Source organism: Cavia porcellus, unplaced genomic scaffold (genome assembly GCF_034190915.1).
Source record: "Cavia porcellus strain 051 isolate PalLab524CR breed Dunkin Hartley unplaced genomic scaffold, mCavPor4.1 scaffold_3, whole genome shotgun sequence".
NCBI lineage: Eukaryota > Metazoa > Chordata > Mammalia > Rodentia > Caviidae > Cavia > Cavia porcellus.
The window spans coordinates 27,102,851-27,109,064 of NW_026947486.1; positions in this window are offsets into that span (position 1 = coordinate 27,102,851).

Sequence of the window (6,214 nt, forward strand, 5' to 3'; positions counted from 1 at the left end):
TAAGGGTGCTGGGATAAGGGTGTGAGTGCTACACCCACACCAGGGCAGGTAAATTGCATACAATATAAAGGAGATAAAGGGGATTATTCCCTCTATCTCCTCCCTTGTTGGTTTTGCTTTTTTGTGGGTATCATGAACAGTCTTCTTTTGTGATGTCCCTCTGCCTTGGATCCAACTAACCATGGAATAAAACCTCTACAAGCTGAGCTAATAAACATTTTCCCCTTTAACTGTGGGTGTTGGGTATTTTTTCTCAGCAAGGAGAAAATAACTAAGACAGAATTTGGTACCAGAGAAATGCAATCACTGCTGTAACCATACCTGCCATGTGATTGAGGAGCCTTTGGGAATAGCTTATGAGAACAGTTTGGAATGATTCAGAGATGCTGACTGAAAATGTAGAGCTGGAATGGCTTAGGCTGTACTGTTCAGGAGATTCTAGTCAGAGTTCAAAAGACCAAAAGGCTGATAGAAATACTCCTGGTAAAGATCAGGCTCTGGCAGTTTCTCCTGGGAAGGACCGCATTCACCATAAGATGTGTGTTATAACTTGGCAGAAAGCTTATCTGAACTTTGATCATGTCCAGAGAATTTTCCCGAGCCTAACATTAGGGATGGTAGCCTAATTAATCTTCCAGAAGAAATTTCAAAGCAGTTTAATGTTGAAGCAGTGGCATAGCTACTGTTGGGGGATTTTTAGACAGATTTAAATTGAGAATCAAGAACAAATGGCTCAGCAGAACTATTTAAAATGTTTTGAGTTTGACCAGAAATGTAGGTCTAGTAAAGCTGTGAACTGCAAAGTTATAGCAGAGGAGATCTTGATAACAGAGGAGAAACAGGAGAATAAAAAAGATGATCTGAGGGCATCACAAGAATCAGTAAGACACCACCATTTGCTGTTTCAAAACCGCAATAGTGAAAGAAAGAATTTGCTGTGAAAAGAGAGCCCCAGAGGATCATGTTTCATGATTTCAGAAAAAAGCCTAGAAGGCCAGGGAATTTGTCCGTGGAGGGCAATGTCTGCTGCTACGAGTGTGAAGCCAAATGTGCAGTGTAGACTTCAGAAATTTATGGAAACCAGGAACATAGATTGTCTGAGAAAATCTGAAATAAGGGGCAGGGCAGACCCAAGAACTTAGACAAAAAAGTAACTAAGGCAAGGCTATCACTGTATAACACTGCCAAGCCTGTTGTAGAGTTTGTGCTGGGTGTGGAGCTGATCTTGGCCTCTAGATATGGGGCTCTGCGGCCAGAGTCATCAGTCAGTAGTTTATGAATACCCCTTACTGTCCTACCCACTCTTCACCATTTCTCTAGGCATCTCTGTCCCAGTTGCTGTGCTGCTTTCAGACACAGACAGGAAGCTGCTTCAGTCCCATGCATAGCTGTCCTTGCTCAGCCTTCTGTGTTCCTTTTCCACTGGCAAGTCCTTGGTCTCTCAGATTGTTTATTTCAGGGTGAGCTGGGATGGTGCTATGTGATCTGACTCTCTGCTCCTACTGTCCAAGACTATTCAGTCCTAGTTCTTAATCCTCTTCCAAGAAGGGAGTGCTAACCTCCCACTAGTTACTTTGTGAGCAAAGCAACTACTATTGCCCCTGGCCTCTGCAGTAGTCTGTAACTTCCTCCATTGAGGTAGGATGAGATGCTGTGTGGTACCATTTTGCTCTTGCCCCTGGCATGGGGACAAACCCAGGCTTCATATTCCTGAGGTGCAAGGCTGTTTAATTCCCACACCTCTCTAGCCAGAGGTCATGGGAGAGTGATTAGCTCTTCCATTTACTATGTACTTGTCAGATCTTTAATCTTGTCCCTAGATGTTCCAGTTAGTGCTTGGTGCATAAAAGGTAAGGAGTGAGGGAAGAAAAGAAAAAGGAAAAGAAAAAGAGGAAAGAAAACTGGCCAATCATCAGGGAGGGAGAGGTTCACTCATGTGTGTGTTACTGGAATTTACTGCTGGCCTGCAGCTCCCTCTGTTGGAGGAAAGCAAAGGAGGCAGGGGAGCTTCTATTCTAAGTCTATCCTGTGTGGTTTTATTTAGACACTATTTTTGTATATCCACTTTTTTCTTTTTATAAGCTTTTAGGTATGACAGGAATTTTCCCATGATTCGGAGACCCACCAGCAGTCTGGTGGGTGGCTGGCCATTTTATTAAATCCTTTATCTATGTTTTGCTAGATCTATGAGTTTCTTATTTCAGATCGATTTTGGTTTCAAGCAGTAGATCCTCCCCTTTCTTTCAGTTACCTGTTTTTAGTTTAATTTCTCTGAGCAGCTCTGAACAAGGATCCTTTTCTATTCAACCATGTTGTTTGGTCCTTTGATGTTTTTTGTGAGACAGGTCTTACTCTGTACCTCAGACTGGCCTTGAACTCATGCCAATCCTCCTGCTTCAGCCTCCCCAGTTTTGGGATTACAGACTTGCATCACTATGCCTGGTTTAACAATATTAGTTCATTCTTTTTTTAAAATTTTATTTAAAGAAAGAGTGAACAAAACAGAAAATGAGTAGAAATAATACATAATTTCAAATAAAAAACAAACAGTAAGAAATCACTAGTTGATGATTACATATTGTCCTCTTACAAATACTTGTTTGAAATACAAAAGTGAAACATACAAAGTGGGAATTCAAACAGCGAGACTGCAAACAGTTCTGTTTAACTACCTAACAAAAACTTAGTAACATGGTTATCAGTCCTATACACTTAAACATACATGCAGTTATCCATATCTTCATTTATGTTGAGATTAAACAAAAAAGCAGGCTAAAATCACTCTGAACAAAGAATAATAGTATTGATGGATTTCACATCATGATACTACTAGATACTGCACTAGATACTGTAGTGTCTTTTCTTCAAAGCATTTGTTCATTTTGTCATGCGTTAGGAGATCAGTTCTCAAAAACTGTTTATAGGTTCTATGCATGCATAAATCTTAACATGTATTTCTATCCAACAAAGCAAAGCAAGACAAAACAAAACATATTCTTTATAGACACATGCAAAAAAGACATATAAAACCACTGTACAAGAAGTTCTACCATGTTTACTGTGTTGTCTCTTATTATCTTCAATAGTATTGTCTATATCATCAGACATAGTACTAATTGAATATAGCAGTACTTAACAATATTAATAAAACACAACTTTTTAGTGTAAAACATCAAAAACAGGTAGTAATTAACCAGAATGAGTATCATAGTGAATCTTGTCATCTTCAGTGTAGTTGCCTATACTCTCAGACCGGATACTATCAATCATAACAGTTTTGAATAAAATCTGTTGATACCAAACAGCAGTCAAACAAACCAGATTTAATTAAGATCAGGGCTCCAGATTAAGTTAATTGGAAATTAAAGATCATTACTGTCCTATATCCTGTTATTTTTGAGATAGCTATCTGTGCCCTCAGATCTAGTGCAAGTAGACAAACTGGGCATAATAAAATCTATCTAAGCAGAGTGGTGCAAGTAATATGGGTTTTAAATCCTGTTACACTATTAACATTATCTGCTGCCATCGTTTTAAAGACTATTCCTCTCCCTTTCACTCCCCCAGGGTGCACTGTGTATTTTTGGGTCTCACCAACACCTTCAGTTTTTAGATTGGGGGGGAACCTGTTATTTACTTAAGTGATTCTGAACCTTCTGCTTCCTGGATTTGATCTCTAGTTGTATTCTTTACCTAATAAAGCCTGTTTTTCCAACCTATCTACAAATACTGGTCGAGTTGCCCCTATTATTCTCTGGTTCCGTGCCACATAGAGCATTGTTTTCTCATATTTGATTTTTGGCTCACAAACCCTTTGTCAGGTTAATTATATTTCCAGAAAAGAGCATCTTGGTGGACCCTACTTCCTGATCTACTCTGGTTGTGTTTCTCTTCTTTGTGTGTGTGTGTGTGTGTGTGTGTGTATCTAGGCCATCTATATTACAAATTATAGCCTACCTTCTCTGCCTCATTTGGGTTTGCTCTTTTTCTGCCATTAGTTGTCTGCTTTTCTTCTTCATTCCACTTTCTCCAACATTCATTGAGGCCTCTCTGAAATTCCTGGAATCCTGATACTTTTCTCTCTTTCTGGAATGTCCTGCAGTATTCTCTGCAGGTTGTGAATTCCCCCAGTTCCTCTTTGTCTTGGAAGCATCTTGTTTCTCCATTAATTCCTAGAGATAGTTTTTCAGGGTCCATCAATCTCGGCTGGAGGTTATTTTCTTTCAGGCTTGGAATACTTTGCCCCAAGCTCTTCTTGATTTGATGGTCTATGTCGAGAAGTCTGCTGTGATTTCGATGGGTTTTTCTTTATAGGTAATCTGTTTCTTTTCTCTGGTGCCTTTTAATATTCTGTTCTTATATTGAATTTCTGACATCTTGATTATTATATGCCTGGGTGAAGTTCTGTTTTGGTTGTAGGTGGCTGGAGTTCTGTATGCTTCATATATCTGAATATCATTTCCTTTTCCTATGTTTGGGAAGCTTTCCTTACTTATTTCTGTGAGTAAACTTTGTAGTTCCTTTGTTTGTACCCCAGCTTCTTCATTCACATTCTTTATTCTTAAGTTATAGATCCTTTTGTTGTCTTCTAGCCTTTGTAATGTTATTGCTTGCTTCCTTGTTATTTTTAAGAAATTTTTCCTTTCATGATCCCACATTGCAAACCTGTCCTCCAGTTTGGATAATCTATCCTTAGTTTCTTTCAAGCAGGTTTGCCATTTTTCAGTGGAGTTTTTAATCTCCTGGTAATCTCTTTGAACCTGCTTCATGTATTCTTTGTTTTCTTTATATTCTTCATTAAACATTTCTCTCCTTTTTTTGTGCTCCTCCATTCTTCTGTGTCTTATTGAGAGGTGCTTAGCATTTCTTTTATCAATCTACTTATATCTTGCTTTACTTGGTTAAGTATTTCACTTTTGAACTCATTATGAGGTCCTGAAGATGTCTCCTTATGTCCACTGATGCTGGGTCTGATATTGTATGTTTGCTGTCCTCAATCTCTTTTGTATTTATCTCTTCTGGACCAATATTCTTAGGGTTGGAGGCTGGAGACTTTTTCTTGTTGTGTCCTCTTCTCATATGTTTCATTTATTCCATACAGGTGTATAGAGGAGGTTCCAGTCCCTTTCCTTGTTGGTTACAGTTCTTCTGAAGCACACTGGCTAGGTGATCCTGCCCAATCCAGTGTGTTATTGAAGTGCAAACAGGGGCAGTGTATGCTGGCTCCTCCCCTTTGGATCAGTCAATCTGTTGAGCCCTTCACTGCATTAGTGTGCATGGCATATAGCAAGTTGGTTTGGGACAGCTTATTGGGTCTCAGCCAGGGGCGTGACCCAGGCCAAGCATACCCCACCAATTTTGTCTGGCAAGGGAACAACTGACTGAGGTCAGTGCTGTTCCTTGTTCTTGTCAGTCCTGCCCAATTCTAGAATGTCATCCCATTGGTGCCCCTTTCCTGTGGAAGGGTTTAATTCCCAGCACTCACTGCAGTTTTTTGGCACTCACTGCAGTTTGATGCAGGTCCCTTGCTGGCTCCGTTGTCTGTTGGGCTCATCGACCTCTGATTTCAGTGTGACTGCACTTCAGTGCAACTGTGGTTCCAGTGAGTCAAAGTGGCAGGAATTCAGGCACACAAGAGCACCAAATTTTAGCTGCCTCAATAGTAGCACCAAGACTACATGTTTGACTGGTTCTTTTCACTTTACTTTCTTCATGGGTGAAGAGGATCCACCTCCCTCTCTCTGGGACTCCCCACAATGTGTTATTTCGGCACATGAGTTGTCTGTCTCAGGGAGCCTCTGTAATCTGCTCTTATCTCTCAGCTGTCTTTACTGGAAGCCTATTAATTCAGTCAATCAGTGAATGTAAGCTATTAATTCAATCAGTGAATGTAAGCTATTTTGCTATTTCAACTACTTTGTTTCAAGAGCATTTTATAGTTTTCATTATAAATCTTTTAGCTGCTCAGTTAAATAGTTATTTTTATCAGGTTTTTGTAGCTATTGTAAATGAGAATGTTTTCTTGATTTCTTTTCCAACTAGTGTGTTACTAGTATATAGAAATATTATGAAATTTTTTTGTCACTGGGGATCAAACACTATGGATTTGTTTTATTTTTCTTATATCAATCCAAGTCCCTCTTGGATTTGATCTACTTGTATTTTGTTGAGGCTTTTTTTCATCTGCTTTCATCAAACACATTGACTTGTAGTT